The 12817-nt window shown below is 41.9% G+C and overlaps 1 long non-coding RNA gene across 2 annotated transcripts in view; it reads left to right on the plus strand.

The window, feature by feature from the left end:
• Positions 1-6559, plus strand: part of LOC125941949 (uncharacterized) — a 68782-nt gene extending 62223 nt beyond the window's left edge. For both annotated transcript variants that reach the window (XR_007464696.1, XR_007464694.1), the window contains exons 2-4: positions 2169-2245; positions 3810-3869; positions 6239-6559. This is a non-coding gene — a long non-coding RNA (uncharacterized LOC125941949). The remainder of the gene's footprint in view (positions 1-2168; positions 2246-3809; positions 3870-6238) is intronic.
• Positions 6560-12817: the final 6258 nt, after the last annotated feature.

Consider the following 12817-nt stretch of genomic DNA (forward strand, 5'->3'; position numbering starts at 1 on the left):
CTTGCGTCTCTGGGAGAAACACTTTTTAAAAATTCCGGGGACACCTAAGCATATCTTATGAGTTGTGAATGCGAAAGCATTAATGTCCAATTGAACGCCGCTGAGCGGTCCTTCGAGCTACGAACTGCTCGCGGACAAGAAACGCGCGAATAACACAGGCTTCCGAGAGCGAGAGCGAGGGTGATGGCGTCGCGGCGATGCGCTCCTCCTCTCACGCAGCACCTGGCGCGCTATTGCCGTAGCAGATGTTCACTTTCGCTCGCCCTGCTCCGTCGAGGCGCGCTCGTGCCGTGGCGTCGCAACCAATGGGAACTCCGTCGAAGCACGCCGTGACGTCTCGTCGCAGCCAATGGGAATTTAGGCGCCGTTTCGCGGCTGCAGACGCCGGATTTCTCACTCAGTGAGACATTTCACGCTTTCGCATCAAAAGGCGCATTCAACGCACTTCGCTGCAGTGCCTCGGCGGGTGAAATGTGATTGCTGTGGAGCGAAAGAGACGCTCTGCTAAAGCCTAAATCTGTCTAATTCGTCTCCATAGTCAGCCCAATAGAACTGTACGGAAAATTATACGAAACGCTGCGTGAAACTACAACAAAGAAAACATTCTTGTAATTAAGTGGGTTAGAACGAAGAACCTCACGGCTGCGATACGGATGCTCTAGCTTTACTCCCTAACTACAATGCATTGCCCATTAATAATAATAATAATAATAATAATAATAATAATAATAATAATAATAGGAAGAAGAAAATAAGAAAGGGAAGAAATAAGAAATGAGAAAAAAAAACTATTGTCGCAACCTTTCTTATTCAAGAAATTGTGTTGACCAGCGGCCTTAAATGTAGCATCTCTAATTGAAAAACCCATTCTTTCCTATCGGAAAGTAAATCTCACACTTAATAACTCACCGCAAGGACCAAATGAGCTCTTGATCACGTATCAACAAGACCTACATAATTTGAGATTCGGAAGATATGGATCGTAGTTTAGCATACGTACACAGTGACCTAATCGCTGTCATGGACTGTGAATCTTCTACGGAACAACAGAATTGACTTAAACGTCGTAATTTAGTGCTAATGAAAATATACAAGCCTATGAATCGTGTCATAACGCACTGTGCTGAAATTGTATGGCGCTGTCGTGGAAGTAATTAAGCGTGACTTTTACAGCATTTCTTTTTGCCAGTTCAATAAACTGGCCATCTTATGATTTACTGATAGATTCAGCCGGCTTTACGACCTAAATTAAGCATCACTGGGGCTGTGAGAGATGCCATAATACGATTAATTTAAACCACCTGCGTTTTTAACGGGCATTTCAATGCAACTACACAAGCCTTTTTCTCTCTCTCTCTCTTTTTATTCATTTGGTGGTCATATAAGTGATTCCGCCAAATTTGGAAATCAAACCCGGGACTTCGTGCATAAAGAGCACAACGCCAAAGCCACTGAGCCACCGGAGCGGATTGACATCAATTATCATACACATGCAGTTGATCTTGCGCGTATCCCTTCAATAAACTATCGAAGTCGTTCGCGATGCTTGATGGAACTCTGTAGTTTCTTTTTCTTTAACTCCAATTTACAAAATTACGTTTCTATATGTTTCGCGTGATTACGCCTATACAAATAAAAACTACGCCTACTACAGGATCTTCAATTTTTCTTTTTAGCGAATGTTATTAGCATCCCGAATACTTTTTTTTAAATATTCTAACAAAGTATTCTAAAAGTCTTTATAAACGTGTGTGTGTTCTTCATATCTTCCTGAATAGTAGGTAGGTGTGGTGCATCCTGCATCTTACTTTCTTTTTCTCCCTATTAAATGAACACATCTTTTCAAACCGAATAATATTAATAATATTCTCTTGCTTCTCTGGTGCAATGTGATCAGTGGCCGCTTAAGTATCGAAATACGTTGACAGAAACATTCAATGTATCGCCTTCTCCAAACGAATAACTAAAGGGTTTCATCGGATAATGCGCATACGTTCCAAAATGTAATGATTCAGCGTGTAATTTTCAGTCTTCCATACCTTAACCCACCGTCTATCTTCAAGCTTCCTGCCAAAACTACGAGACAATTTAGTTTATTCGTATCACCAGTGCTTTGCAACATTTTGCATCCGCCTGCACAAAGCAGCTTTTCTTTCCGTCCCACTCAGGTCGTCGACCCATTCCCTTCTTAAACCAGCCGATATGAGGATCCTGGCAACAGTATTTATGTTTATGTTGGTCACTGGTAAGTTGCTCTATTTGCATGTTAAATCCGTCGTTCATATGAAATCCCCTGAAGTAGACTATACGTATTGCTGGCCTTAAGTGATGAATCTAATGATTGCAGTTTTTAATATGCCTTTCCTGTCGTTCATTTTTCTCTTTCTTCATTCTTTTCAGTATCAAATCAATGTTCGTGCCAAACAATGTTCATTTCGAGCTAGACGGACACTGAATGAATGGGGACAACGTAAATTAAATACTTTATTTACTGTGTAGAGAACATTCTACAGTGCCATTTTTGTTACGTCGAATACTTTAAAAACACACACACACACAAATGTTACTCGAATGACGTCAGTAAAGATTATGTGCCCAGGTGGACATAATTTGCAAAAGAAACCAAATCTATCAATTCACAAATTAAACTAATTACAGTTGTTAATTTCTTAGTTACAAATATGTTTGTACAGAAAAGTTGAAGGAAATCGCCATAAAATTCCAGTTCGGTGTATCAAAATTTCAAAACGGCCATGCAAGCCTAAGTAATTGGCCTCAAATTATTTGTTGAATTTACCTGATTAAGCACGCAGTAATACTAAGCGAGGCTCGCGGTGCAACCCTCCTTTAACGTAGTAGGGCGGCGTAAAATGAAGCTGGGCTACACGGCGCACCAAAACGGTCCGTCTCGCCTCTGCTTCTGAAATGACTATACAACCAATCTCGAGTTTCGCACAGCGCCAATGAAAATAAGATCGTGGGAAGAGAGAAGTGCGACGGCAGCTTCCTTTTATGCACCTCTTCTACGTCACAGGAGGACTGCTCCGGGAGCGGTGTCTCGCAGTGCTGCGTGCGTAATCAGCTTAATTCAACAAATAATTTGAGGCCAGGTATTTCCGTCAGCGTGGTGGTTTGGAAATGCTGAAGCACGGAACTCGACTTCTTCTTTAAATTTTAGAATATAAATATGTGGTCAAAAGGTTTAGTAAAGTACTTAGTTTAATTAGTGAAGTAATTGCATGCATTGGTTTGCAAATGATGTCCGCCTTGGCGCATAAATTATCTGTATCGACGTTATTCGAGTAGATTCTGAGGGCTATATATTTTGAGAAAAAGTGTTCCAAGTAAAGCAATACAGACTGTAGAAAACGTACCTAGCATTATTTATATTATGAACATCCGGAGATAATGCTCGAAAGAAATGATGGGGTTTTACGTGCCAAAACCATGATCTGATTATGAGGCACGCCGTAGTGGAAAACTCCTGAAATTTGGACCACCTGGGGTTCTTTAACGTGCACCTAAATCTAAGTACACGGGTGTTTTCGCATTTCGCCCCCATCGAAATGCGGCCGCCATGGCCGGGATTCGATCCCGCGACCTCGTGCTCAACAGCTCAACACCATAGCCACTGAGCAACCACAGCGGGTGATAATGCTCGAAACAAAAAAAAATTGACGCATACTTCAAGTCCCATCTTTCTTGAAGCGCAGTAGGTTTTGGTAACACGTAATGAATACTGCGTGCTGAACCCAAACGAAGTGTTTTAGAGCCATTTAAAAGTATTAATTTTGAAGTTTCCTCCGCAGGACTCGCTAGCAATACAGTTGCTGCGAACGACGAGCCTGAAGTGGGTCACGTGACAGTTCGTGAGTAGTTTCACAAAATCTTCATTTAAAAAAAAATTCTATCGCAACTCTTGCGCTTCAATTGAGAAAGGACTCTTCTCTACCCTGCTCTGATGCATAAGATGGCGTTCAAAACAGACAAATACTTGAAACTAAACGTGGGATTAATTACAAACTTTCCAACTGTTTAGCAACCTTGCTGAAGTCTTAAAACCGCTAACGAACAAGTTCCTGAAGATATAGGTTGGATTAATGATAACATTTTCAAACTGTTTAGCATCTTCACTGAAATCTTACAGAATGCTTAATTCTTTGAAGTGCCACCTTTTTAAGAGCTACAAAGTCGTATTAAATCACTTTAAACTAACTAAAATCGCCATAGCCGTAGCATAATTGGTAGTGCAACGCACGCGCAATGCGCAGGTTGTGGGTTCGGCTCCCACCGGCGACAAGTTATCTTCTCCGTCAATTGAATTTCCTTTTTCTTCATTATTTTATACATTCAAATTTCAACCACGCATAATTTCTCTGATGCTTTCCTTGGCTTCACTGTCTGTTGGCTTTAAGTTGTCATGCTTGAACAAACTAGTATAATTCTGAATCATTTATAATAAATAAACGGAGTAGAACATCTCAGTATGAATTTCGGAAAAATAAGGGAATGGAGCTCACCCTACTTCACAGGAGTACATTTTGCAAAACGTTGAGCACAGATATTTGTTGAACTTTTCATTTTAGCCAAGCGTTTGGTTGCATTTATTACAATGTCATAATAAACAAACTTGACAGACAATGACCTTTTCTTCAGATTATAAAGTCATATCTTAAAATCAATGTCAGTTTTTATCACCTAATGATTGATGTAGCCTCAAATTTAAAAGAAAAATAATATCCTGTGTGCGCCACAGGGTAGCACACGTTGACCTTTTTATTCTTGTAATATGTGTCAGTGACACGATATTGATCAACCAGGACACTAAATTTGTAGTTCATGCTGGTGATGAAAGACTTTTTTTTTGGTCGTCTTCTTCAAAGACAATTCTGACCTATAAAATAGCCTTCTACGCACTCACAGTAGTTGGTCTAAGGAAAAACGCCCTAAACCGCCCGGTTTACTTAAGTTAAATGTAACTTAAGTAAACCTAAAGCTATAATTTTCCGCACAAAGGGCCCACATTCCAACGAATCACGACTTAGTTTGTAAAACAACACAAGTTAGTTTCTGTCTAATTAAAGCTACTCAGCACATGGTATTTCGGTACTTTACACAGGGCCGAGCATGTGAGCTCTGTTCCTTGCAAAGAAAGTGACGTTAATGGTTAACTAAATTGTAATAGATGCCCTCTTCCCAAGTTGGCTAACTTATTTTCAAATAACTTATTATTGCCCCCTAATATAATTTAGTGTCACTTAGTGCAGAGTACAACTGAAACTAACATAAGCAAAATATTTCGAATGAAAAAGAAAAGCTACTTCCTACATTTGTAAGTGTATGACACCCAGAACACAAAGGACATTTATTCAAGAAATTTGAAGTTACCTAGGCACGAAACATGTATGTACAACAGTTGAACATGATACTTAGTAGCGCAAAACTCGAAATAAAAGACAACACTGTCTTTTATTTTGCCTCTCACTGTTTTCTTTTATTTCACGTTTTGCGCTACTAAGTATCATGTTCAGTAAACACCAACTCGCCAAAGAAGAAGTTATTCTTTTGTACAACAGTTGTTGAGACAGCTTTATTTCCATTTTAGGCATCACGTTAATGTTAAATATACTTGGAATCGCGTCCTCTAAATTTAATTTCTTGTAGCAGTTGGTATGTTTATGACTATTGCCTAGATGCATTTCACATTATTACGGAGTTCTGCTGTTGTTTCGAGTACTTCCTGATAAATTTTTTTTTTTTTTTTTGGGGGGGGGGGGGGTTTAGTTAGGTATTTTGTGCATGTTGTATAACTGCGTACAGTTACCTGTGCCTGGTTTGATGTCCAGTGTTTCTAACCCTGCTGTCAGTGCAGGTAGCTGAGGGATTATCGCTACGCGAATAGCAGCTTTTAACCTCAGTCTCGCCCGTCTATCTGTACACGCAAAATGAATGAATGAATGAATGAATGCGCCTTTACACATGCGTATTTCCGATGATAACGAGTGTCAAAGGAACGAGGTGCTCCTAACCGTGGCTATAATTGGCTTTAAAACAGTTTGAAGGTGTTTCGTCACCTCGACTAAACCAAAATGTTTTTCACCACATCTGTACCCGCTTGAGCGCATGTACACACGAAGAGTCCGTGCTTGGCTTCAATAAAGCAATGCATTGGCTAAGCGAAAGGACTTTTGTCGCGTGCAATGTCAACAACAATTGTTTCTTTTCTGGTCTGACCTAGGCCGAGGCTTCGGCTGGCCGTTTATACTGGCAGCCTGCCACATCTACTGCCGCAGCATTGGTCGTCGAGGAGGTTACTATGCTCGGGTGGTAAATCAGATATGCACGTGCTACAGATCTTAAGGAGTCCGCCACTTTTCAGCCGCCGAAGATGACCGCTCCTCCCGAAAGGACAAAAATTCCCGCAGGCATTTTCTCAAGGACGTACGAAGGTACTCTACCATCGAAGGGACTCCTTGCTAGAATGGAAAAAAATTAGTCCGAACGCTTTAGTATTATGATAAGTAGCTGTGGTGAGGCGCGTTTTCGTTCTTCATTAAAAATATTAAAAAATTACTTTGGTGTTGCGTTGGGCATTTCGTAAAGGTTCAACCCTGTCCTTTTGTCCATATTCAACTGCTCGTACTGGTTGAATCATCCGGTTTTGATATTTGCTTTTATTCCTGTACGCGTACCTCAAGCTTTTTGGGAATAATGGTTTGGCGAAGGAGCTGCGTTCTCGGAGAAGCACTGATACACCGCTAATAAACAAAAACGAAAAAAATTAGGAACAGCTAAAAAGTAAACATCATGAATTTATTAAAGAACGCACATCAAGGTGGACCATGCAAATGTTGCAACACGGACAACGAGGATAAACCTTTGACAAACTATTCCCTGGAGTTGTCTGTACGACCTGTGCTAATTCCAAAGCTCTACTCGCAGGATATATTTAACTGCCCGTTAAGGTGCCTCTGAGTCTGGCTGATGCTTGAGTTGACGCAAAGAACCATATTGGACCACTCTAAATACTTCTAACCTTTCTCAGTCCACCTGATTGGGCTTAGAGCCAACCATAAAAAAATTAACGTTTTTATCATCTTCAGAAGTCGCGAAAGCAGTGTCGAATGATTCATGCAGTGTACAGGCATGTTCCTATTTCTTAAGACATCAAAAATAAATAAATAAATAAATAAATAAGATTGTTGTTGTGAGTCGGATGATGAAGACGAAGGGGTAGCAAGGTAGAACCAAATATAGTGCAAAGACAATCAGGTATCAAAGCAAACGGAGCACGTGAGAGGGCCGAAAGATACCATCATAATAGATAATCATGTGGACCAATAGAGCGAACCTCAATCAAAATGTGTGAAAGAGTGATCAATAACATCCGCTGCTGTTTCCGATCCTTATCATAAACGTCTTCATGGAATGTGCCACCTTGAAACAACAAAAACTGAACACTAGGCCTTGTGCGGGCGGCGGTGCTATCGAAAACCAACCGTATGCTTGAGCGTCATGAGTCAAAAGCTGTTTCGAGATAACAAAAACGTCTTTAAAGGCAGAGAGTGGAGTGTAAGCACACATAATCCTTTACTTCGTAGAAATTACAGAATTAGCCGCTAATGTTTCCAAAGGTACACGGCCTCAACGAAACAGTACATTACGCACTGCGCATATGTCCTATCGTAAAATTAGCACCGGTGTTTTCCACTTGAGGAAAATGAGGAACTGATCATGACGGATACGTAGAATATCGCGCTAAAATTTACTAAAACTTCGCAGTTTTTCTTCTTGCTATTTTTTAACAGAACCCAATATTTATCAATTATCTATGTCTATCGATTTCTACTTTGAACAGCTGCGTCGCATTTTTTGCAAATAAATTTATTTATTTATTTATTTATTTATTTATTTATTTATTTATTTATTTATTTATTTATTTATTTATTTATTTATTTATTTATTTATATATTTATTTATTTATTATATACTGCAGACCCTGGACATGCAGCAGGGTAGGCCATATATGGCCTACCCTGCTGCATAGTTGTACTTTTTTTTCTTGATATGTGTACTTCGTATACAAAGTACACATACATACTATTTCAAGCAAGTTACTCAATGTGAATATTTGGTACGTTGTTTTTTTTTTTTTTTTAGTCTGCTCCCCCTCGGTTATATATCTAGAAAAAAGAGAGCTCTTAAACGTATTGGTTCTTGCGAAGTACGCTGTTAGGGAATGTGGCTTGCCATGTCGTGTTAGTCTAGTTGCTAGTGGTGACAGGTACTCGTTAGAGTCTACAGCAAGCTTTTTTGGACAGTAGGAGGTATAAGAATTGCATTCGCTGAGATTTATCGTGGTCGTCATCAACGCAGTCGTCATCAAATAAACCTATGTTAGCACGGCAGTCTACAGTTGTTACAATATCGTTAATATATAACAAGAACAGTAGGGGATCCAGGTACCTCCCTTGAGGTACTCCAGACGTGACTCGAAGACAGTCTGAGTGTTGCCCATCCATTTCCACAAACTGTTTTCTTTTAAATATGCAACGATCCTTGATATTAATGTTGCTGAGAAGCCAAAATTTCAGAGTTTCAATACTAACCGGTCGTAAGGTACAAGGTCGAATGCATTGCTAAAATCTAAAAAGACCATATCTATCTGGCCAATGTTATCAAGATATGATGCTAGTGTGTGGACAATTGTGATTGACTGGGTAACTATTGAGTGACCTTTTCTGAACATGTGCTGGCATTTGGTCAGGGAGGAATGCTCGTCCAGGTATTCATTAGTTTTCTTTGATACTATATGTGCTCCAATCTTTTACAACATGATGATAACAATGAAATTGGGTGGTATAATCCCTAAGAATTAGTCGGTGCCTTTTTTTAGAACAGGAACTACTTATGGTGTCCTCGAGTCACCGGGAAGTTTGCCAGTTGACAGCGAAACATGAAACATTATTATAAGGAATTTAGCGATTGACTCAGCTAACGCCGCAGGAACACGTTTGGGATATTTTCAGGGCGCAAGTTTTTTTTACTTTCTAAGTTTAGTAGAAGAAACAGCACCCCAGCATACGAGATAACATTTACTGGTGGCAAGGGGCATGGTTCTTCGATGGACGCACAGGCACTGGGGCTTCTGAAACGCGCTATGAAAATGATTGTTAAAATGTACAGCAATTTCTCGCGTATTTGTTACCATAGTACTGCCGATTGTGACCTGCAAAACAGGTTTCTTTGTGTCTTTAATGTGGTTCCAGAATTTGGCCGCATCATTTTTCATCAAGCTAGGCAGCATATACTGTAAGTTGTTATTTGAGTCACGCAGCGCATGTGCGAGCCGCTTCTGCAGTATGTCAATAAGAGTCGAATTGGCATGTTTTTTTTTAATTGCTTCATTTTTTTTGCTGCATAATGCCGCGCGAATTCGAAGGCGTTTGCTTGTGAATTCTTTTACGCTTATCTGGTACTAAATTATTAATGCAATGCTGGAATATTTCTTTCAACCTATTCCAAAGAACGCTGACGTCAGCTTCATTAAAATAAGTAAGGCAGCTTTCTAAGTGTTCTATTATGCACTTATCGTTGGTGCGCGAGGTATCTTTTAAGGAACGCAATGGGGGCGGCTCATAGCGGTAGTACAGGAAAAGATTAATTGACAAGATTGTGGTTGGATAGCCCTTGTTCTATGGACAGATTATGGCAGGAAATGGCAGAACGGAGCAGCAAGTTCCTTGTTCGCGCGTTGGTTCTCGTATAACTTGAATTAGGTTATGGGCAAGCATAATATCAAACATAATACTAACATTCCTGCTGTTGTTCGACCAAGCCTTCAGACGATTCCACCGGACACTTGGCAAGTTAAAGTCGCCAACAATTATAAGGTTACACCGTTGGCAAGCAGTCATGTGTGCTGCAAGTTTGTTCAGAAAGTCAGGTGAGGCGTCGGGAGGCCTGTACACCGAGTGCAAAATAAAAGTGTAACCCCGGCAGGACAGCTTCATGCAGAGGCATTCGAGCTCAGTAATACTGCCCCGCAAAAGCGCGTCAATTTTTTTAATTACGAGGACGGCTATACACCACCTCCCCTATAGTAGATCTGCCCTTTAGAAACCCTTTGTAAGTGGGAGGATCGAAATACACCATCATTACTTATTTCTTCATGTAGCCAGGTCTCAGAACAGCGATGTGGGGATTATGTTGCAGCAAGCACATTTCTAATAATTCTGTCTTATCAAGAACGCTGCGAATTAATATCCAACATTAAGAATGTTGGACATGCATAGGCGTCTATCACTGGATAATTTTCATGTCATTACTGTGGCTGACGCGAGCATTGCGCATAAATATTAACACGTTTTCCACCCGCCGTGGTGGCTTAGCGGCCATGGTTTTGCGCTACTAAGCACGAGGTCTTGGGATCAAACCCCGCAGCGGCAGCCGCATTCCGATGGGGGCCAAATGCGAAAACGCCCGTGTCCGGTGCATTGGGGGCATGTCAAAAATCCCCTGGTGGTTGAAATTAACCCGGAGTCCCCCACTACGGCAAGCCCCATAATCAAATCGTGGTTTTGGCACGTAAAACCTCCGAATTCACAATTCACATAACACGTTCTCCCACGTTCTCATTCTAATAAAAAAAAAGGTCCTTATCTACTCTCAGTTTATGAATGGATGCGACACGGCTCATCCATTCTGATCAGGAGCATGAATTGCGGCATGGTGCATCCATGCTCAGGTGCGGTGACGCCAGACATAAAGCTCTGCGCAATGAAGAGCAGAGGCACGGTTAGGGTCATATTGCGCTGGTTCTGTCATGCCTAGCCATGTCATGCTCTTATAACCGGCGAGCTCGCTTGAAGTTATCCTTACGAATTCCCAATTCCTTTCCCGAACACTTGCCCTTCACATGCCACCTGCTTGAGATGCTTCACTGCCACGGATAAGTTACGCGCACATGTACATTTGGCCTCAAACGTTTGTGGAGCAGGGAATCTCATGACAAAATGAGTTTCGTTTGAAAGTGCAATAAACATTCCTTTACTAATTAAATTACCAAACACGGTGTCACGCGCGCACAGGCAAACATCAACAGGTCTAATTCGATGACCGCGAGCACTAGCTCGCTGTCACAATTAACGCTGGCGGGTTGAAGAACGACGGAAGAGGGAAGCGAACGCTATGTGCTGCCTCCCGCTTCACCGCGTCTTTGATGCTTCAGATTACGCGATCTCCAACACTAGGCCCGAGGAAAGACATCGCGCTGGAAGCCACCGGTCATCTCGGCTCACTGTAAGCTTTTGCGCCCGCCGGAGATTACTTCCAAAGCACGGCGCGCGGCCCACGTATGCGCTCAGTCGCGCGGTCACTCACTTGCCGCCACGGACGGACTACAGGAGGAGACATTCATTCCCTAGCGCGCCCTTGATCCCGTTACTATCAACATAGGTGAGCCGGAAGACGAAACGCATCAAGCCACCATCGTTTCTCGGCCCACCCTCGTACACTTACCCCCGCAGGGATCCAACATACGGCGTCTGGGGTCTTATTGGTCTTAGCATACGGTCTTATCGTCCTTGAATTTTAGACGGAAGGTCGCGGCGACGGCGACTGCGGCGGCGATTCACCTAGAGTGTCCATATAATTGTGTCCATCAAAGCTGAATACTTACTCAACCAGGGCATTCAGCCATGGTATACTTGCAGTCCGAGCCTGTACTATAGCATATACGAACAACGAATGATTTATATGGTTTTACAGGCTCTGTGAGCCCGAACTGCTCCAAAATTCAACTTTTTCGCGAAACCCACGCCCTACAAACTTTTGACGCCGACTGCACATCAAAAGCCAGGAAGCAGGGAACGGCATCACTGTAGCTTATTTAGTAGAACCACGCATGAGCGGTGCGCAGATTGGACGCACGACTCCCACTAACGACACGTTGTACTACGATATTTTTTTTATGTTTCAGTTTATTTTCTTCTATTTAGAAAAGAAGAGTAAAGACTGATCTAACTCTTAAACAGAATTTCTTGACACTTTAGAACAAATCAGCTTTGCGTGAATTCGCAGTACTCGTCAGAAATTCGCCGTATTTCATTTCCGTGTGCTCCGAATTGCTTAATTGCGCCTCTCTATGCGATCTGCTAGCCTACTGATTAGATCAGGTAGTAGAGCGACCACCCCGGAAAGGCGTTGGTCCCGGGTTCGATTACGGCCCAGAAAACATTTTTCTTAAGCTACGAAGCTTTATTTCCGCGATATCCGCATTGAATTCCTTGTTTCGTGGTGCTTTTGGGTAGATTACAATGTTTTCTTTCATAGACAATTTAATGCGAAAATAAAATGAAGTGAATGTCTCCTCAGCTCTCCTTGCCTTCAGAGGTGATTGTCTTTGTGTGGTCGTCACTTGAATAAATATTCAAGCCATCACTTCCCCCGATAGTTCTGGTGAGATTTTCTTATATCTTTAGAACGCTTCGGATAGGCCACTATGGAAAGCGGCGCTGACGCTGACCGTTAAACGCAAATAAATGGCTGCGCGCATACAGGCGGTTTCAGATGCAAGTTCTTAAAGCCGAACTCGACGCATGGCTTAAATTCGAGGAAGGTTCCGGCAGAAAAATCGCATACAAATTTTGACAAGGAAAGTTCGAAGCAGTTTTGAACGGTTCGCTTTTAGAAGGGTTCCAGTTTATCTCAGCGAATAATTGTACGAGCATATCGCTGGCTTCCACGCAAGTGCCAACAAGGAGCGTCCTTGACACATAATAAGAACCAGTGCGCGGACGCAATACAGGCAATCCCG

The sequence above is a fragment of the Dermacentor silvarum genome, chromosome 1 (assembly GCF_013339745.2).
Source record: "Dermacentor silvarum isolate Dsil-2018 chromosome 1, BIME_Dsil_1.4, whole genome shotgun sequence".
Taxonomy (NCBI): domain Eukaryota; kingdom Metazoa; phylum Arthropoda; class Arachnida; order Ixodida; family Ixodidae; genus Dermacentor; species Dermacentor silvarum.